This window comes from Dermacentor variabilis, chromosome 6 (assembly GCF_050947875.1).
Source record: "Dermacentor variabilis isolate Ectoservices chromosome 6, ASM5094787v1, whole genome shotgun sequence".
NCBI lineage: Eukaryota > Metazoa > Arthropoda > Arachnida > Ixodida > Ixodidae > Dermacentor > Dermacentor variabilis.
In genome coordinates, this window is record NC_134573.1 from 19,341,611 (window position 1) to 19,364,624 (window position 23,014).

The window sequence follows — 23,014 nt, forward strand, 5'->3', positions numbered from 1 at the left end:
CCATTTCTCAATGCCTTGTGTCGTGTCGTCGGCCTCCTCCCTTATTTTCCTGAATTTGTCGCAGTCGACAATCTTAAGGGGTCTACCCTTTGTCTTGCGCGGTCCTGCCCTTACCGTTATTTCTAGACTATTGTGATCGCTCCCAAAGTCGTGTTGCGTATTTGTCCACTGCGTGTCCCGTATGTTCTTGGTGAATGTTAAATCTGGCGTAGTATCCGCGCAAACGCTGGTACGTATTCTCGTGGGAACCGATGGGTCGGTCACGAGGGTCAGGCCTTCCTATTGCGTGTCTAGCCATAGGTTCCTGCCTTTTTGAGTTTCAATTTTGTAACCCCATGCCGCGTGTTGGGCGTTAAAATCGCCTCCGATCACTACCGCTCGGTTGTCCACTATGGCTAGGATTTTTTTAAAGAGCGATCGAAATTTATGGTGTGTGCATTTTGGACTGCTATAAATATTTAATGCATAGAGACTGTCCTTCGTTTTGCGCATGGGCATCAGTTATAAAAGAATGTGATCGATTCACTTAACTCCCGTGTCTTGTTGAACGACCGAGTGATTTCGCTTTACCAACGTCGTTAGCGCCTTCGTGTCCCCTTCGGCAGTACCAAAGGACTTGTAACCCGACAATTTTGCCAGCCCATTTGTTTCCTGCATCATAATAATATCCGGGTTTTCTTTGTCTTTAAGGTGTTGTTGCAAAATGTATCGTTTTCGATCGTATCCTCTACAATTCCATTGCCAAATCGTCTATCTAATTCGTCTGTCCATGGCGGCGTTACAGGTTCTCCAATCCCTCGGCGGGTACCGGGGGCCTATTGCACGGCTTAATGGCCGTCTTAACCGGTCCCCCCCTACTTGTTTGCGGTCCCCATATTGCTAGTTTCGCTTCGAAGTCAGCCATCATTTGTTGCACTTGCTGTAGTATCGCCTTTCCTAGCGCCTGTATCTCTGCCTCTACCTTTGTCTCAAGCCTCACTTCCAGTTGTTCTAGTTTAGTTTCAAATTTTATTTCGTTCTATTTGATGCTGGTTTCGACTGTCTGTTCAAATTCCTCCTGTCTTCCTTGGAGCGTCGTGGCTGGCTCGGGTTTCTTTACTCCGGTTTCAATCGGAGCGTTCTCGATTTTACGTTTAATGGCGGTGACTGCTACGTCTTCTTCCATTGCTGTGTCTTTTTCCTCCCTTATAATTAGCGAGGTTTCCTCTTTGCGTGGCACTTTCCCGCTCCTCAAACGGTCGTTCTCTTCCCTGAGTTTTTTAATTTCATCCATAAACGCAACATTGCTCTGCCTGATCTGCGTCAATTCTTTCTCTAGCGTCTTAACTCTATTTTGAAAAGCAGCCTCTGACTCCGCACGCGCCCGGGAAGCCGCGTCCGCCCAGCTCACTTGCAAGAGTCCCGCGGCACCCGTTGACATTGCTCTTTCCTTTTGGGCTCTGGGATCCTCCTCCCCCCTGTGCTCTGGGAGATCCGGTATTACTGGTCTATGGTCTGGATCTCGATCTGGACCGCGATATCGATCTGGTTCTGTTGTTGGACGTCGAGCGGCCCCTTTCCCTTGCCTGGAGCATGGGGAAATCGTCTAGTCCAGATCCGTCCCTTGTCCGATGTTCCGACCGCTGTTTCCAGTCTTCCCGTCCTGGCCTGTACAGTCTTTCAGCTTCCCTTTCGTAGTACATCGCTTTTTTTTCCTCTCCTTTGACTCACTCCCAGGGGCGCTTCTTTGCTAAGTACGGTAAATTGTATCTGGCATTACATCGGTGATCCGCAGTAGGGTGGTCTTTGGGGCGGAGCTGGCACTTCGCTTCGCACTCGTGGTCCTGTGGCGGGTTCTCCATCCCGCAGCCTCTGCATATCCTGCTGTTCGGGTTCGGGCAGACATCGGCTCTGTGTCCGAGGCGTCCGCACTGGTAGCATATGTCTATTTGCTTCCGGTACAGTGAGCACTTGACCAGTGCCCTTCCGTGTCTCACGTAGTTTGGGACGTGATGCCCGTCGAAAAGAATGATGACGTTCGCGGTGTTTTCCATCCTGTTGGATTCCTTGGTGTTACAAGCATCTCCACTATTTCTCTTGTAGACACCTCGTGCGTTACTCCTCTTATCACTCCCTTAGACGTATCCTCCGGAGCCGACTCGTACGCGTCGGCTTCGAACTCCTTGTCTCCCATCCTCAGTCGAGTGATAGTCCTGTATAATTCGGCGCGCTCCTCCGATGGCGTGCTGATCACTAGAATGTTCTATTTGTAGTTGGCACACACCGTGTCATCTTCCGTTTCCTTCCTGGGGATTCCCGCAGCGTTGGCGACGCACCATTCTAGGCGTTTGATCATAGTCGGTGACCTTGAAGCTGTCACGTGGGCGCACTATTGTACTCTGCCTTCGGCAAACTGGGCATCCTGCTTGCCGCCATGATTTGTCTTGCTCTTTGTCCCTTGTTCCACCTATTATTCAATGCGTTCTCGCTGTAGAAGCGCGCTGCCTGATCCTTGGTTCCTTGAGATTTTGTGCGCTCATTGGCACATCCTCCTCTCTTCACAACACGCCAACCTGCTTCGTCCTCATACTCTTTTATCGTTATATCATCCCCTTCGACGCTCACCGCTGCCATCTTGCAGCTCTAACCCGAAAAGAGGCGGGGCTCCAGCCACCGGGGCTCCAGCCACCAGCTTCGTTGGGTCAGGCTTAGCGGCGGTGTCGGCGTGGCGCTATATAAAGTGGTCGATATGCCGAAAATAAACGGTCCACCTACTTGAGATTGATACCAGGATGGTCCGTGGAACTTGCACTTCCTTCTCGATAATAAGGCGTCGGTGAATTCTTCGAATGTACGCCGAGAATCATTCAAAATCTGCGAAGCCGACGCGACACACATCGATCTTTGGTTAACTTCCAACTCCGACAATACATCCGATTTTAGTATAGGTTCGATTCCCACTGCCGGTGGGCACCCACTGGTTCAAATGGGCACAGGTATAACCTTGCTTGGTGTTCGACTTTCCTCAGAAGTGACACGCTTGAGAACGGAGCCTGCGTCCTAAATTACCCTTGAGACCCTGGCGAACAACAACAAAAGTGTTTTAGGCCGCTCCCATGGCGGCCATTTCCCATGTGACATCCGAACTACACCTATTGAAGTTAGGACGCGTTTGGGTTCAGCACAAACACCGCTTTCCAAGCTGTGAGGTCGCATAATGGCCGAGCCCCAGGTTGAGAGCGCGCTTTTACCTATTGCACCGGTAGGTACCCGGTGGAACCACTAGCCTCCCACAGCTGTGGCGGGTGCTCTTCAACAAGGTCCTCTGTGATTGGACAAGAGGCGCTGACAGACAGCACGTAAATCTCTATTGAACCCTCTTTCGAGATGTGAGCCCCCACTAGAAGTCGACTACCAGGCCAGATAATATTGCTACCCCTTAAAAAAGCCGGTGGGTTGCCGGCGGCACCGGGGTGTGGATTTGCTACTTCCTGCATTGAAGGCGGATGCCCTAACGCTAGGCTACCACTGCGGTTCACGGTGCCGAATGTGACGGGTGCTCGTAGGCGTGCGCAATCTGGTGTGGTAGCAAGGAACCCAGGGGCGCGCGTAAACAGAACCCGAGCAACAGCCGTGGGGAGAAAAGGCAAAGAAAGCGTCACTTCAACAGACACAAATTTTTATATTTATTTATTTATTCAATACTGCCCGCCGCCTTTTGGTAGCCAAGGCAGAAGTGGGTACATGACATCTTACATATTAATGGTCCATGAAGAATACAACAGTAAGAATTACAGCAGAGAACCACATATACACACAGTAAGGTTACTGCGAAGCCCATCAGGAATAAACAAAACAAGACGCAAACGCGCTACATTCAAATCCGCAAAAAAAAAAAACCGAGCACACAAAGTTTATTGGCTAGAACTGACTGCTGAAAAAAATGCATCGGGTGATGATAAGGTGGCCACATCGTAGGGTAACTTTTTCCAGTCTGCTATCGTTCTTTTAAAGGACCGCTTGTATGTGTTGGTCCTGCACTGGGGCATTATAATTGTTCTGTCGGGTTTGTGGCGAGTCTGTTGGGTTCAGTTGTACTGCATGAAAGTATGGAATTCTATTTTGGTACGATTATTAATTATTGCAAATAACATATTCAGAAGGTACATTTTTCAACGCGATTCCAAGGTGAGACGACCGGAACGGCCAAGAAGATCAGATATCGATACCTGTCTTCCGTAGGCGTGGTGCATAAATCGCAGTGCGTTTCTCTGAACCCGCTCAATACTTTTTACATTCGTTTTAGTGTGGGGATCCCAGATCACGTCAGCATACTCCAGTACGGGACGCACAAGCGAAGTATAAGCTACACGTTTAGTTTTAGTGTGTGCATGTTTTAACCGGTGTCTTATTAGCTATAATCTTTTGGATGCCACTGAAACTGTGTTTTTAATGTAGGGGCTCCAACTGAGGTTCGAGCTGATCGTTACGCCAAGGTACTTAAATTGCTCTACTAGTTTGAGAGAAGTGCTATTAATTTTGTACGAGTACTTCAGTGGATCTTTCTTTCGGGTTAAGGTCGTTTGTTTGCATTTCTTGACATTTAATATCATCGACCAGTTTTTGCACCAATTACTAACAGCACACAAGTAGCTATTTAGAATGAGCTGGTCCCCTTCGTAAAAAATTGGATGACAAATTACACAGTCATCTGAAAAAAAAAACAGGCCCGCACAGGAGAGTCAAGATTTAAGTCATTTAAATAGATAACAAAAAAGAAGTGGCCCAATGACTGAGCCCTGTGGCACTCCTGAAAATACTGGAGCAATGGCTCAATTTGAACTTCATATCTGGACGTATTGTTCCCAGTGAGATAAGTATGAATCAAGCCACTGTAAAATTTGTTGATTCTGTAAGATGTCTAAGTTTTAGCAAAAGTTTACTATGTAGTACGCGGTCGAAGGCTTTTTCAAAGTCCAGAAAAATGGCATCTATTTGTCCTGCTTTGTTAAGGCTTTTGCAGAAATCATTGGTAGTGTGAATGAACTGTGTCACAGTAGATAACGCGCGACAAAAACCATGCTGAGCTTCAGAAAAAAAATTATTGTCTTTCAAGAATGCGGCGATGTGTTTAAAAACAAAGTGTTCCATCACTTTACCTGCAGTGCACAACAAGCTAATCGGCCTGTAATTAGCAACATGGAACTTGGTGCCAGAATTGTGTAAAGGAATAACCTTAGCCAGTTTCCAACTGGGGACGTCAACTTCTCGTAGACTAATACGGAAAATAATAAAGAGGAATATTGCACACCATTCCGCGTATCTGGAAATAAACGTGTTCAGAATCTCTGAATCTCATCTGGTCCAGATGATTTATTTGTATTCAGGTGTAAGAGGGCGGAAAAACCGCCTTCTTCGCTTATGCTAAGATCAGGTACATGGAAGCTGGTTGATCTGAAATCGGTAAACGGACCACTACCACGCAGGAACACAGAAGAAAAATAGTCGTTGATTGTTGCCGTTATTTGTTGTCTGTCACTAATGTCCACGTCATGCACTGTCAAATTATGTGTAGGGTCCTTTTTATGAGTTAGATGAGTCTGGAATTTTCGCGTGTCATTAATGAGGAAGTTGTGCAGTTTCACAATAATAAATTGGAATTTTGATTGCTTTATTTTATTTGTTTAGATCTATACGAAGTGACGCCACAGCACTGCGTGCAACCCTCGAAATGCTACGGGAAAGTCTGCTTAGCGGCGTTTTAGGTGAATTATTGTTCGCGTAATCCGTGGAATATGGCTATGAATTTTCTTTTTCCTCAGCGGGACGTTACGATGAATGCACTTATGTACCATACTTTTAAAATCCAACCACAATTTATTCGGACTTGTGTGGGCTTCACTAAAAAAATTGTCGTATTCTTGTTCAAGAAAATCTAAAATACTCTCGTCTTCAGCCTTATTGAAGTCATAAAATTGTTTTGTTGCTTGGCGTGTGTTGGTCTTGCAATATTGATCTTGAAAAGCACTAAATCGTGGTCGGATATACCAGGCATAATATCCACCATGAAACCCTGCCTTTCAATAGCATTAGACATAAATACAAGGTCTAGAAGTGAGCCCATGGTAGCAGTAACCCGCGATGGTTCAACCACAACGGGCTTCAAATTAAAAGAAAAAGCAATATCAAGTAGCAAATCAGAATGCCGGCATGAAGATGAGAAGCTCAACAATTCGCAGTTGACTCCTGGTATGTTAAAATCACCACACAAAATGACATATGCATATTGTGTTTCGTGCTCATTCAAGAAGTCATACAGCGTCTCAAGCATACCTAGATCTGAATTTGGTGGCCTGTAAAAGGCGCCAATAAAGATACTGTGTTTGCAAGCATGAAGTCGGATCCAGACCATTTCTATGCTAGTATGGTGTGGTACAAGCGTATAATCTCTTCCTTTCTTTATCACAATGGCTACCCCACCCCCTCTAGAATTGCGGTCATGGCGAATAATTTCGTGCGAATGAGGTATCACGCCCTTATCGGATTTGTGATCATGGAGCCACGTTTCGGTGAGCACTGCAACATCGGGCTCATATGTTAAAAGAACTCCTTCTAAGTCTTGAGTGTTATTCAAGACGTTGCGGGCATTAATGTTCAGAATAGAGGACTAGCTTTGAACTGTGTCTCTATGACCTAAGTTACGGCTCTTAAGTGCACTCTTTTTTTCTGAAGTTACAGTTGGGCCGTCATTGTGAAGCTAGCGGGACTAATTTATCTTGAGTGTCGTCCCATTGGAACAGTTTACCATTAATTTTGATTTTGTTGAATGACAGCATGACCTTGGCACCTTTCTTCCCGTGCTCAGCAGCAGCAGCCCAGAACATCTTTCAGATTGATTGTACCCTCAGGGACGAGTCTTCCGATATGCTATATGCTGGGCCCCTCAGTTTATTACAATTCTTCAAAATATTAGCCTTATCTCTGCCATTCTTAAGTTTGAATATGACGGGTTGGCACTTGCCCTCGGCTGGGCGGCCAATTCCATGAATACGCAATTCTACGAATAACAAAACAAAAGTGTAAATGATTGCCCCTGCTAGATAGACAAGACCATAGTTGCCGGAAAAGCGAAGCGGAAATGGAAGTACAGGAAGCTCTCGCAATAGAAAATGAAAGACCCGTGCATAAGCACTCCCTCTGTCACACTTACAGAAGTGGGAATCGAGTTCACGGAACGGAATGGGTGCTGTTGAACTTTGTTGTTCTGGCTGTCGCATTGCGACATTGGATATTGTGTCCACACCCTGCCGAGCTTCTCACTTTGTATATTAACATGTTCCTTAAGAAAACTAAGAAGTAGGTAGTTTGCGCTTCGTCCGAGCGCACCTTGCTTTCTTCTTTGTGACTTTATTGTGATGGCAATGATATTGACGCTTCTATTCTTCTATGCAGACGACAACGAAGATAGGGACATTAACGGATTTCGTCTAGTGGGTCAGTGGGATTCGGCGAGGACGAAGAAGACGTGTCTCTGGCCTGTTTTGTATTTGAACAAGCACCTCACAGGAAATGCAGGAGTCCTTAGAACTACTAGCTAAAGGACTGGAGAGTCGATTCGCAACGCGTCTTCAAACTTCTGCTTTTTCTCCTGCATTCTCAGGCTACAAGGAGATATCCTATTCGGAAGTAGCAAAGGTTATGTTACAGTTGCCAACTACAGCGCCTGGCCCGGACGGCATAACAAATGCAATGTTAAAGATTTTCTTTCAAGAAGCTCCACGTGAGCTTCTGAAGTTGCTAAACTACTCTGCTAGTAACGCATGGATTCCACAAGAATGGAAGATCGCCAAAATTATTCCGTTAATTAAAAAACCAGGGGCAGGGTATACTATCGACAACATCAGACCAATTGCGTTGACATCAAACATAGTGAAACTTATTGAAAGAGTGCTTCTCGGACATATTTTAGAGTTTATTGACGACAATCGATTGTTGAGTCCGTGTCAAATTGGATTTCGATCTGGCTATTCAATATGGCACGCGCATGTAGACCTTGAAAGCCGCATTAACATCGCCAGACAGGAAAAACAATACGCGGCTCTAGTTACCTTAGATATATGCAAAGCCTATGACAGCATTGAACATACAATTTTAACGAATCGGTTACAGAGCCATTGCTTTCCAGGCTATATAGTAGCATGGGTGCATGAATTTTTAAAAGACCGGGAGTTCTATTGTTTTCGAAGCGGCTATTCTTCCAGTAAATATACGCAAACAAGAGGTGTGCCTCAGGGATCGGTACTTTCACCAGTATTATTTAATATTTTACTGAGCAGAATCCCCGTTCACCCAGCTGTCAGTACATACGTTTATGCTGATGACATTGCCTTTTTTGGTATGGCTAGCGACATATACTCTCTTTACGAAATACTGCAGTCGTATCTAAGGGAACTGGAAGGCTGGCTGGATAGCTTACACTTAAACCTGACTGCTAATAAGTGTGCTATCCTTGTTTTTCCCGTTAAAGACCCAATATACATATCGCTTGACTATCATCTCAAAGATATCCCACAAGTAGAATCACTAAAATACCTTGGAGTGATTTACAACGGAAATCTTAACTGGCGGCCGCATATTGAATATATTGCGACAAAAGGAGCTCGTTCAATGGGCATTTTGCGCAAGTTGAGCAACCGAAGAACAGGTATGCGAAGAAAATCCCTCTTGATGGTGTATAAGATGTATGTTCGTCCGGTGTTAGAATTTGGATGCGTTTTATTCTCAGGTGTTCCAGCATACAAGCTTCGGCCGCTAGTTTTGTTGGAACGAGAGGCGCTACGTCTGTGCTTAGGCCTCCCAAAATTCGTTTCGAATGCCGTATTATACCTGGAGGCAAGAATCCCACCCATAATATGCCGATTTCGCCTTCTGACAGTTCAGACTTTCCTAAGGCTATATGAATCCCCATTAAACCGCCTTCAAATTATTTTCCTCTCTAATCCAGAATTATTTTTTCCTATTCATTGGCCCAGGTTTCATAGACCACAGATTATATTTGTGCAAACATTACTTGAACCACTAAATGTGCACATTCGCGAGGTGCTTCATGATAATACGCATTCAAATTACCCAGAGATCAGGTTTGATGACATTTTCCCAAACCACGCGAAGCTCCTCCCTTACGGCATTTTAAACGCCATGTTGCAAGACCACCTGAGCAGCCTAGAAACAAACGTTATCATTGCAACAGATGCCTCACAGTGCGAGGAAAAAGCTGGCATTGGAATATTTTGTCCTGCGCTCGACTGGTCTTTTTCTTTAAGGTTGCCTGATTTTGTGCCTATTTTTCTGGCCGAGTTGTTAGCAGTAATCCTAGCTTTACGTAAATTAGACCCAATTATTACAACGGCTGCCATTCTGACTGACTCTCTTTCAGTATGCTCTTGCCTTACCGCTACTAATGAGTCACCCATGCTAAAACTATTCCGCTTACTAGTTCCTGCCCATGTGCGATGTGTTCATTTGATTTGGGTGCCAGGGCATAAAGGTTTGTTTTTTAATGAAACTGCTGATTCACTGGCAAATGCATCACTATCCGGCCCTGTTCTTCCTATTCTACCAGTGACAGCACAGATCACGGCGACAAGATTTCGGATGCGATCAATAAGATTAGCCTTATCATACCCACATTTGACTGCTTCTCCAGAGTATAAGCACCTGGCATTTCCCTGGCATAGCGAATCCTGTGACACAAAGATGCTGGAGGTCTGCCTCACCAAATTACGCTGCCGCATACCCTCGCTGAATTTCTACTTACACAGGTCGGGTTTGGTGCCCTCCCCCCTCTGTTCTTTTTGTAATGAGGAAGAGACGATACACCACTTTCTTCTATCTTGTCGCCGCTTTACTGCGCTTAGAAAAAGATGGTTGGAAATACCTTTTCGAAGAATTGGCCTGGACTTGACAGAACCTGCAATTCTTTCGTTCGGAGCGTCCACTTTGGGATTCAGCCACACGGATGCATGCTTCGCTGTCCGAACATTCCTTATGGAATCTAAACGAATGCCCTGCTAAATTCCTTTATTTTTGTTTTTACTTTTAAGTTAATTATTACCAATTCAATATTACCTTCCTGATGTTATTTAACAGGCAATTCTGCGCTATTCAATGCTATTTCAATAACTATTAGGAAATTTATGCTCCATAATAATTTCGAATAATCCACCCATCTCTTGGCCAATCCCCCATCGTGGGTAGGAGCCACACGCATCACAGGCCACAACAACAACAACAACAGCACGTACATTTACGCTGATGATATAGCGTTTTTTGCATCAGCAGGGGATATTCAGTCTCTGTACGAATGCTTACAGGAATACTTATGCGAGCTAGAAGCATGGCTGGACAGTATTCGCTTGTCCCTTAATGTAAATAAGAGTGCCGTTCTTGTCTTTCCACTACAAGACCCAGTTACTATATCCCTTTCATACCGTCGTTCCACTATCCCACATGTGGAAAAGGTCAGGTACCTTGGAATTATTTATGATAGTAATCTTGATTGGCGTCAGCATATTGAACATATATATTCAAAAGCTTCTCGTGCAATGGGGATATTACGAAGGATAAGTAATTATCGATGGGGCATGCGCAGAGACACACTCATAATGATTTACCGCATGTATATTCGACCTATAATAGAGTTCGGTTGTGTGTTATTCTCCGGTGCCGCGGCTTACAAGCTACGCCCACTAGTTTTGCTGGAACGGGAAGCGCTTCGCTTATGTCTGGGGCTACCAAAGTTTGTAGCGAACGCTGTGCTCTACAAGAAAGCACGATTACGTTTCCTTGAAATGAGATTTAAAATACTTACCGTCCAAACATTTATAAGGCCCTATGAATCCCCACTAAGAAGATCCCAGTCCATCTTCATCAAACAACGAGTCCAATTTTTTGGAGTCAGATGGCCATGGTTTCACACGCCACAAGTCATTGTATCGCAATCGTTATTGAATCCGTTAGACGTAAATATAAATTATCTAAAACAGCACCTCAAATTCACTAGTTATTACTTATGATGACCTATACCCAAATAATGCAAAGCAGCTTCCCTCGCATATTCTTAACGGCTTACTCCAGGATCACTTGAATCAACTCCACACTAACGTAATTATAGCAACGGATGCTTCGCAGAGTGAAGAAAAAGCAGGAGTTGAAATTTTCTCATCATCATTGGACTGGTCTTTTTCTATTCGGCTTCCCGACTTCACTCCAATATACCTAGCGGAATTCCTAGTTGATGTCCTAGCTTTACGAAAGCTACAATCTTCCAGGACAACGGCGGTAATAATCACAGATTCTTTGTCGCTGTGCACCTTACTTACTGCTCCCGGCGAGTCACACATATTGAAAACTTTTTACTCACTGGCTCCTAGTCATTTGAGAAGTTTACGATTAATATGGGTACCTGGGCACAAAGGCATATTTATGAATGAGGTGGCAGACAGCTTGGCCAAGGCTTCTATCAGCGGCCCAGTGCTTCCCCTTCTTCCAACGATGGGTTTTATCACGTCCGCCAGGTTCAGAAGATACATCCTTTTAACATCACAATCGAACCTTAAATCATCCTTGGAACTACGCCACTTACCATTACCTTGGAGCAGGAAGTTTTGCAAAACAAGACAAACGGAAGTTACATTAACGAGACTACGTTGTCGAGTCCCATCTCTAAATTTTTACATGCACCGATCTGGTCTGGCAATATCCCCATTGTGCCATTTTTGCAATGCATTAGAGACGATTGAGTACTACTTGCTGGAATGCCGGCGTTTCTCCTCCGTGAGGAAAATGACATTAGAAATTACAGTTCGACAGCTTGGCCTGCCATTGAACACTCCGGTACTACTGTCTTTCGGAGCGTCTGTGCTTGGGCACTCACACAGGAATGTGTGCTTCGCCTTAGAAAAATTTATTATTGAATCAAACCGATTTCATTGATGACCGTATTATTCTATTTATTCCTCCTCTATTGCCGCATTGATATATTATAGATAATTTTTTTTCCTCTACGTAGCAGGACAGTCTACTGAACCGTTTCGATTTTCTCTCGCCTAAATTCATCTGACAAAATTTTAGGTTGTTACCTCCATTTTCTGAACACTTAAGCAAAGTCTGCCCGACTCTTGGCTAATCCCCGCGAGTGGGTTAGCGCCAAACTCATCAAGGACATCATGATCATCATCATCAAGTTGTGCCGCGGCTCTTGAACGTCTCCCTGTCTACTGTCCGCGTTGTACTGAGAAACTGGTGGAGGTGCTGGGTACTGACCGCGCCTGATGCTCGGGAGTCCTTCTGGGAGTCGTTCCTCTAGCCCGGACGCGTTATCACCAGTTTCAACACCCGTGCATCGCTTTTGTCGTCGACTGCTAGGCCTTGCCCCGGAGTTCTCCCCTCTTCAACCACCTCTCTCTAGGAGCTCCACAGATCTCGCAATGGCCGAAACCAGCCCAACGCAAGCACCCGAAAGCAGCCGGTTTTCCAGCCCACAGCAAGTAACCGTTCTCCATCTCCTGGTTCCCGATCGCTATCGTGGAGCAGTCTTCGAAGATATTGAAGACTGGCTTCACAAATATGAACGCGTCGCACATAATAATCAGTGGACTGAGCAGCAAAAGCTCTCCCACGTCTATTTCGCCCTTGACGACAGCGGCCGTACTTGGTACGAAAACTTCGAAGCTAGCCTAACGACATGGAATGACTTTCGTCAGAAAATTACAGATACTTTTGCGAGTGCCGACCGACGTGACCGTGCCCAGCAGATGATGGAGCTACGCGTACAACAACCTAATAAGTCGGTAACAATGTTCGCCGAGGACATGGCCCGCCTCTTTCGTAGAGCCGACCCGAACATGACTGACGAAAGAAAGTTGCGCTCCCTCATGCGAGGTGTAAAAGAGCATTTGTTCGCGGGACTTGTGCGGAATTCACGAGTCACCGTCACTGACTTTGTCAAAGAGGCTACGGCTATTGAGCGGGCCCTTCATCAGAGATGCAGACATTACGATCGACTGTCCACCAGCACCACAATAAATGCCGCCGCACTGACTTGCGAGTATCAGAACCTCTTGCGGTTGCGGGAATTGATCAGAGAAGTCGTCAGAGAAGAAATTCAAAAGATTCTGACACCGACAGTGGATAGACCCGTAGGGTCAATCGCCGGAGTGGTGCGTGACGAAATCAGGCAGGCGTTACCGGCAGCCGATCTGCAAGATCACCAGCGTCCCATGACCTACGCAGCCGCTGTCCGATGTCCAGCACCCGTTACAACCACAACGCCGTACCACCAGCCTCCGACAGTTGCTCCTTGGCCGCCGCCGCAAGAGGAGGCTTCGAGGCGCGCACCCGTCACGCAGCTACAGTCATACCACCAGCCGCCGTTCACAGCACCTTGTCCAATGCTGCAAAACGACTCTAAGGGACGGCCGCAATTTCGGAGAACCGACGCATGTCGCACCGTCGATAGGCGCCCACTCTGTTTTCACTGCGGAGCCGCCGGCCACATTTCGCGCCATTGCTGTCGTCGCGACACATCTTTTCGACCTTTTCGTCCGTGGTCGTATGGTCGACGTGCAGCTGACGACTCCATGCTACGCCGCGACGAAACTGCTTTTCAGGGACCCCCAATAGCGCACCCGAATGACGAATCTGTGCCGCATGTTCAGCCCAATTTCGACCGTCGGTCGCGCTCTCCAACCCCTCCACGTCAGATGCCTTCCCCTACTGGACGTACTTTTGCTGACCTCCGAAGACGAAGGTCGCCCAGCCCACGCCAAGAAAACGGAAGGCGGCGACCTCGGGGGGGTAAGGTTGCAGGCCCACCGCAAGACAATAAACAGCCCCCGACACTCTCGCCGCAGAACGACGTGAAGCCGATCAACCCCGACACCGAAGAAATTGTGTGCGCCGACATTGATGTTTTGGTGGATGGACAGCCGGTGACAGCGTTAGTCGACACTGGTGCCGCCTTCTCTATAATGAGTCAGAAACTCGTCCTCCGTCTGAAGAAATTAAAGACGCCATGGATGGGACTCACATAACGACGGCAGGCGGGCAATTACAGATGCCTATTGGAAGATGTACTGCTAGAATTAGCATCCGGGATTCTTCTTTCGTGGCCACTTTCATCGTTCTTCCTGTGTGCTGTAAGGATTTGATTATTGGAATGGATTTCCCTAAAAAATACGGCGCCGTAATTAACATTCCGGACCGCAAGGTGACGTTTAAGAGCCCTGGTTTAGCCCATTGCTTATCGCCGCAACGCAACTCCTTTAGTCTAGCAAAAGACGACGTCATCATCCCACCTCGATCATGCACCCTTGTTACGGTAGCATGTGACACACCGTTTCATTGCGAGGGAGTTGCCGACCAAACAACCACGTTGTTGCTTACTCACGGTATCTCGGTCACGCGAGGAATCGTAAATGTCACAGACGGCTGCACTAACTTGTTACTAACCAATTTTAGCACAGAGCAAGGGTACCTTCCAAAGGGCATGGCTGTGGCTTATTTTGAGGGTGTTGCGGATGTTCGAGGCTGCTGTTCGCTACTCGAAGAAGCACCTACGCAAGGCCCAGCTTCTGCAATCGACGTCAGCACTGCTTTGTCGCCGCACGAACGAGAGCAGCTTCTCACGCTATTGTCGAAGTTCAATGACTGCTTTGCGTCGACGTCCAGCGTCGGGCGGACGCCTCTAACGAAGCATCGGATAATCACAGAGGATACGGCAAGACCAATTCACCAAAATCCTTATCGTGTGGCTCCCAGAGAACGTGAAGCCATACAACAACAAGTGACAAAAATGCTGGAAGACGACGTGATTCAACCATCAACGAGTCCCTGGGCATCTCCTGTAGTTCTAGTTAAGAAAAAAGACGGCAGCTTGCGTTTCTGCGTGGACTACCGAAAACTAAATCAAGTGACAAAGAAAGACGTGTACCCGCTTCCCCGTATAGATGATTCACTCGACAGGCTTCGTCACGCGCGTTACTTCTCTTCAATGGACTTAAAAAGCTGATACTGGCAAATCGAGGTAGATCCGAGAGACCGTGAAAAAACTGCTTTTGTGACGCCAGACGGCCTATACGAATTTAAAGTCTTGCCTTTCTGCTTGTGCTCTGCCCCTGCTACATTCCAACGACTCATGGATACTGTGCTTTCGGGTCTGAAGTTGAAAACCTGCTTAGTGTGCCTGGACGACGTCATCGTGTTCTCCGCAACTTTTGAAGAACATCTCGAACGGCTTGAAGCAGTTCTGTAGTCCATCCGGTCCGCCGGCCTCACCCTGAAGCCGGAGAAGTGCCACTTTGGCTTCGGGGAACTACAGTTTGTCGGTCACGTCGTCAGCCACGCAGGTGTTCGCCCAGATCCTGAGAAAATTGCGGCCGTAGCACAGTTTCCAGTACCAACTGATGAAAAGGCTGTCAGGCGCTTTCTGGGCCTCTGTGCCTATTACCGCCGGTTTATTGCGGACTTTGCTCGCATTGCGTCGCCGTTAACTCGCCTGACGAGAGACGACGTTGCTTTTGTATGGGGCGACGAAGAGCAAGGTGCATTCACTGACTTGCGGGAACGTCTCCAGACACCCCCAGTGCTTGCTCACTTTGATGAGACCGCTTCTACAATGCTCCACACTGATGCCAGCAATGTTGGCTTGGGAGCTGTTCTTGTGCAGTGGCAGGAGGGCACAGAAAGAGTACTTGCCTATGCAAGCAGAACACTCTCACGCACAGAGGCTAATTACTCCACAGCTGAGAAGGAATGCCTCGCCGTAGTATGGGCTGTTATGAAATTTCGCCCATATTTGTATGGCCGCCACTTCACAGTTATCAGCGACCACCATTCACTGTGTTGGTTGACAAACCTTAAAGACCCTTCGGGACGACTGGCGCGTTGGAGCCTACGGCTGCAAGAGTTTGACATGACTGTCAAGTACAAGTCGGGGAAACGATACACGGATGCTGACTGCCTGTCTCGATCGCCGATAGAGTCGTCTGCTCCACCCGAAGAAGACTCGGCATTTCTTTGTGTCCTGTACCCATCCACCATCGCCCAACAACAACGGGACGACCCTGAGTTGCTTGAGCTCATCAATTACTTAGAGGGCAGATCTGCGAAACCGCCTAGAGTTTTCGCAAGAGGCCTGTTGTCGTTTTGTTTGCGGGCCAAAGTCCTCTACAAAAGAAACTCTTCTTCGACCGGGTCGCCCTATCTGCTCGTCATTCCTGCATCTCTCCGTACGGAAGTACTTCAAGCCTGTCACAACGAGGTGACTTCTGGTCACTTAGGCTACACGAGAACGTTGGCCAGAGTGAAGCAGAGGTACTACTGGCCGAGACTTAACACCACCGTGAAACATCACGTCCGCACTTGCCTCGACTGCCAGAGGCGCAAGTCGCCTCCATCGAAACCAGCCGGCCTCCTGCAACCCGTCCAGGTTCCTCGAAGACCATTTGAACAAATCGGAATTGATATATTGGGTCCGCTTCCTACTTCTACTGCCGGGAATCGCTTTGTTATTGTAGCAACCGACTATCTCACACGTTACGCTGAAACAAAGGCAATCCAGAGAAGCACAGCGGAAGAGGTGGCGCGCTTTTTCATTGAGCACATTGTGTTGCGATACTGCGCACCAACCGTCGTTATAACAGACCGAGGAAACGCATTCACTGCTGCGCTTTTAGATCACGTCTTGCTGCTAAGTGGAATGGCGCATCGGAAATCAACCCCCTACCATCCGCAGGCCAACGGATTAACAGAACGCCTAAACAAAACAATTGAAGACATGCTCTCCATGTACGTGGATGTTGAACATAAAAATTGGGACGAGATCCTACCGTATATCACCTTTGCATATAACATGGCGAAACAAGAAACGACGCGCATGACTCCATTCACTCTTGTTCATGGGCGGGATGTACAAACGATGTTGGATGCTATGCTTCCACATGACTTTGACGACACTGATACGGACGCCGCTGTGTTTATGCAACGTGTAGAAGAGGCTCGGCAACTCGCGCGCTTGCGGATCTGCCAGCAGCAAGACTACGACGCAGGGCGCTATGACCTTCACCGTCGAATAGTGATCTATGACGTCGGCGACAGAGTGTGGGTTTGGACATCCATACAAAAACGAGGCCTTTCCGAGAAGCTGTTAAGGCGATACTTCGGACCATATCGAGCATTGCGCCGACTCAGTGACGTCACGTACAAAGTCGTCCCCGATAGTCCCAATTGCACGCGGCGCCGCACGCACCATCCTGAACTTGTGCACGTTGTCCACATGAAGTCGTATGTGAGCGAATAACTATGCGAGAGACCCTTAATTCCGCAAGTGACACTTCTGGTCTAGCATCGGGACGATGCTCTCTTAGGGAGGGACAAATGACGCGTCTATTCTTCTATGCAGACAACAACGAAGATAGTGACATTAACGGATTTCGTCTAGTGGGTCAGTGGGATTCGGCGAGGACGAAGGAGACGTGTCTCTGGCCGGTTTTGTATTTAAACAAGTTGCGCTACGGCTCTTGAACGTCTCCCTGTCTACTGTCCGCGTTGTACTGCGACAATATGAACACTACAGATGCATTTTTGCAGTCTCCGTGATCCGTGTAATGTCCCGTGTTTACACATGACATGGCAACCTCACTAAACAGTGGTCACCAGCTAGATTGCATATTTCTAGACTTCCAGAAAGCTTTTGATTCGGTTTCGCACAATATAATGTTACAAAAGTTGTCTACCTTAAAAATACCAGCTCAGTTATTGAAATGGTTGGGGACGTACCTTTTTGGGCGAAAGCAATGCGTCGTGCTTGACGGATCAGTTTACTGATGCGAATGTGTTATCAGGTGTCCCCCAAGGGTAAGTTCTGGGTCCCCTTCTTTTCTTGGTGTACATCAATGTTCTTGCCGATCATGTTTCCAGAACTGTTAAATTGTATGCAGATAATTGCTGTGTTTACAGTCGGGTAACTTGTGAAACGGACTCAAATATATTGCAAAAATATCTTGATTTTACGTTTTCGCGGTGCCAAACTTGGAAAAAGACCCTTAATCATTCAAAAGGTAATAGTCAGAATTAATAACGAAAGAAAACCCATGGCAACAAGTTATTTTTTGGTTGGTGTGAACTTGTCTTTCACCTCTGAATACAAATATCTTGGGGTGAAATTTACAAATGACCTCTCCTGGAACAATCATACAGATTACTTAATTTGAAAGGCAAGCCGATCACTTAACTTTATTATACGTAATTTCTGGCAAGCTCCGGTTGAACTCGAAGAAACCCTATACATGAGTAATGTTCGTCCGCTATTGGAATACCGCTGTTCCGCATGGGATCCTTACACTAAACTAAGCATAGATGCGCAAGAGCGTACTAAGAAACGCGCAGCCTCGTTTGTATCAGGAGATAACGACTTTGAGACTTCATCTATTCGCCAAAAGTTGGGTCGGCCTCTAGTTGAAACCAGACGTAAATATTTGGGAATCTGTCTTTTTTATAATGCACATGACAACAGAACAGGCATTACAAGGGAAAAACACATTAGCTCACCAACCTACGTCTCTGGGCGAACAGATCACTCATTAAAAATACGCGAGTATCGGTCCAGAATTAATATTTTTAAATATGCATTCTTTCGAAGTATTCAAAAGTGGAACGGTTTGGGCGAAGATCTTATCCTCATCTGGCCGTGTGAAGCGGATCCGGTACTTCTTGGTTACCGTTATGTGTTGCGCAGATGTTTTGCGCTGTTGCGCGATGTCCTGTACTGAGCGCATGTCTTCATTATCTACTTGCATCATACCATGTTAACTCTTGAATACTTATCATCGAATTCCATTTCTGTACACCCTGCCCCCTACAGTAATGCTCGATAGAAGCGATGTAGGTATTCGAGTAAATTAATAAATAAATGTGCAACGCTGATAACACCACGCGTCCTACGCTGCATATGCGAGTGACGGCACGCGAGGAAAGCCGACCATCACGGCTCAACCTGGCACGCGCGAAGGGAGAAAGCGGGCCGCAGCACGGCGTCTTCCGTAGAGCGAAAGGCCGTGGGGGGATGGTAACGAGGTAAGCGGAGGGGAGTGCGGCATTGCGCTCCGGCAGCAACTGCACATATCGCGACCGGCCGCAAGGGCAATTGAAGATCGCGGCTCGATCTCGCGCGCCATATAGGGAGGACTGCGGAGTGGCCGCGCGGAAGGTCTGCTTCGACACCGCCCACAAGTGCGTGCCTTGCATGGCCGCGCGCCGCATCTTGAAAGGGATCTGCAGACCGCGCATACCTTTGTGCGCGCTGTGTCCTCGCCGCTCCAGTGTTGAATCGATTGACCGCGCGAAGGCCACCTCGTTCGCTGTTGCTGCCGCACTTGCTCTCACTAGCGTTTTGACAGGGAGTGTCCGTGCGCACTGAGCGTGATGTGTTCCTATTTTCTTGAGCGCGCTGACACCATGCGTGTTAATTCAGTTAGCAAGCGAATGCTTCAAAGTTTATACGGCCGATAACACTACTATGCTTACTTCGTAAAGCTGCCTACTAATTCCTTATCCCAATTGATGCTTCATCTTTCGGGCGAAACTGCGACTTTTTGTGACTGTGTAAAACTCGGCGCAATGGGATTATTAACAGTACTATTGTGTTAATGCAGTTTAACGGTCCCACAGGGGCGTCTGCGTCAGCAGGCGTTTGGTGCGTTGCGACACAACGCACCTGAGCATACGAGGGTTGGACCCTCCCGCGTGTAGCCGTGCGCGGCTTAGCCGTGTCTGGGGAAAGGGGGATCCTGGAGGTTGAGCCGATGCTGGGTGTTCGGACCTTTAAGGCCCCCCGGCGGAGGCAACACACCTATTTGGCCTCTGCTTCACACAGACGGCACCTCCAGACTGACCCACTTGGAGGAAATCGGCAGTCGCCTTTTCCTGTCCCTCTATTCAATATTTTGCTTTCCCTCTCGCTGCCTCTTCTTTCCTGTCTTCTTATCACTTCTTCTCACTTCCGAATTTCGAGGCGGCAAGGGTTAACCATGTGGGCGTGGCCTTCCTTGGTCATGGTTATATGGTTATGGCAGTTTAGTATGGCTAGTGGTTTTTAAAACACTCCCATGTTGGGCTCCATGGTGGGCGGCCAGCTTAGCTGCCGAACGTATAGTAATTTCATGGAGAGAACCCCCTCTTCAGTAAAACCTGATTGTAGGCCGAAAAGGCACCGGACCGAGGTAATGAACTTCAGCAAACCTAGCGGTAGCTTTACAAAATTTTTTGTCATCACGTCTGAAAGTGAACGAAAAATTCAAGACATGTCCCCTTTCCTCATCGCCAAGGCACTTAACGAGTCTATTCGTGAGACCTACAAAGCAAAGAAAATGAATTCAGGAGACCTCTTGCTCGAAGTTATGACGGCTGAACATAGCAGGAAGATTAAGAAACTTGAGAAGATTGATGAGAACAGTGTGTCTCTCTCGCCACAGCATACTCTGAACTACGCGAAGGGTGTGATTTCAGATACAGAACTTCTAAAGTTCACAGACGAGGAAATCGAAGAAGCCTTGAGAGATCAGGGTGTTCTATGCGCAAGACGAGTTAAATTGAGAAAAAAATAACATTGAAACTCTGACCAAACACATTGTGCTGACCTTCAACTCCTTAACGCTTCAAAGTGCCGTTAAGGCCGCTTACCTGTACCTTAGAGTAAGACCATATTTGCCCGATCCCCGCCGGTGCTTTCGGTGTCAGAAATATGGGCACGCATCTCAGTCATGTCGCGGAAGAGCAACCTGTGCTAAATGCGGTCAACCAGACCATGGTGATGAAATGTGCGCAAGCGAGCTGTGCTGTACAAACTGTGCGGGTCAGCACGCGGCGTTTTCCAGCTCTTTTCCTGAGTGGAAAAAAGAAAAAGAAGTGATTGCATTGAAGGTACGGGAGAACATATCATACATTGAAGCCAAAAAGAGAGTCGCGTTTTCCGATAGAGGTACTTACGCACAGGCTGTGCATAGAGGGTGTGCGCCGCCGATGGTGTCAGTTTGAACACAGGTGGAGCTGCTGGACAAAGTGTCAGTACTCCGGCCCTCCTCACCCAGTGAAAAAAACAGACACTCGTAGTAACCATCTCCCAAGAGGCCCAGAGGCTTCTGCTGGGTCTGACATCAGTCAACACGCGGTGGAGGCCACGAAGGTCTCAACATTGGTGCCGAAGGACCGCTTTCTTTCCAAGAAGTCGGCACCTTCATCACGCACCATCAATGATAAACGCCCAAAGGGCGATGATATGATGGAAGTGTGTCCGCCGGACACGAATCAAACAAAAGAGCCTACATCTGGTAGGCAAAACGAAAAGTCGGGTATTCCCCCTGGAAAACGCAAAGGGGGTAGACTTCGGGTCATTCCCCCGGCCAAGGAGACATGACCTAAAAGCATTTTAGCAAGTTTCTTGCTCATTTACATATGTCATCTTCGTGACCTTTTACATAGAATCTCTTCGTGAAGTACTTCATGATCCACATCATCAAATATGGCTACTATTGTGCAGTGAAACTGCCGTGGTTTAAGAACTAATATTGATGACATTTACGATCTTTTCGAGGATGCTGAGGCTTCTGTTATGTGTTTGCAAGAAACTCATTTGAAAGGTTGCCATAAACAATCTCAGCGTCGATATGGCATCTTTCGAAAAGATAGGGAACAGTCTTCAGTCGCATCCGGTGAAGTCGCTGTAGTGGTTGCCCAAGGAATCCCAGTACGTGAAGTGAAGCTTAACACCAACTTAGAAGCTGTTGCAGTAAAGGTTCAGATAGAAGAAATAATAGTATGCTCCCTATACTTACCACCAGGTAAGAATGTCACAAGAAAAGAATTAGAAATCTCATGAAAGAACTTCCAGAACCTTTCCTTTTATTGAGTGATTTTAATGCTCATAACAACATCTGGGGCAGTAGCCACACTGACGCGAGAGGGAAATGATAGAATTTGTGTACCTTTTTAATGATGGCAAGCCAACATATTTTATAGCAAAATCACAATCTACGTCAAGCATTGACCTCTCCTGTGGCACGCCATCACTTGCTAGGTTTTTTACTTGGGACGTGAGGGAAAACCCACGTGGCAGCGACCACTACCCTATAACACTCGACGCACCTCCAACAATGCCAGCACGAAGACAGAGATGGAAGTTGGGTAAAGCAGACTGGTCTCTTTTTTTTGGAAAGCTCTGAAATAAGGATTGATGATGTCATCACACTCAATATTGATGACTTATGTGATGCGATAACGAAACAAATTTTAGCTGCAGCTGAAAACTTCATACCACTTTCACAAGGGAAGCTTCCACGTAGACCAAAACCGTGGTGCAATGATGCATGTGATAAAGCTCGTAGGAAACAAAACTGTGCATGGTCTCGACTAAACAGGTACCCAACTTTCAAAAACTTAGTTTTTAAAAAAAACGCAGTGAGGCTAGAAGGGAAAGACGGATAGCAAAAAGAACATCATGGGTTAAATATGTGAGCTCCATAAACAGTCACACAACAAGTAAATTAGTCTGGGAGAAAGTGAGAAAAATTGACGGTGTTCATGCAGAATACACACTCCCTATATTTGACGAGGAAACGGATCTTAAAGGTCAAGCAAATATACTTGGCGAGCACTTTGCTGGAATTTCGAGTGACGCTCACTACACTCCCGAGTTTCTTAAGGCCACTGCAGAAAAAGATCTTCGTATATCACTGAATAGTACTGAGCCATATAACTGTCCTTTTAATAAACTGAACTGTTCTATGCGATATATTTAGGGAAGAGCCATTTAGCAGGTCCGGACAACATACACTACGAAATGCTGCGACACCTACACATGAACACGTACGACACAATCCTTCACGTCTTCAACAGGTTGTGGGCGGAAGGCTATTTTCCAAAAGCATGGAAGCAGGCGATAGTTCTACCACTTCTAAAACCTGGAAAGGAACGCTCTGAC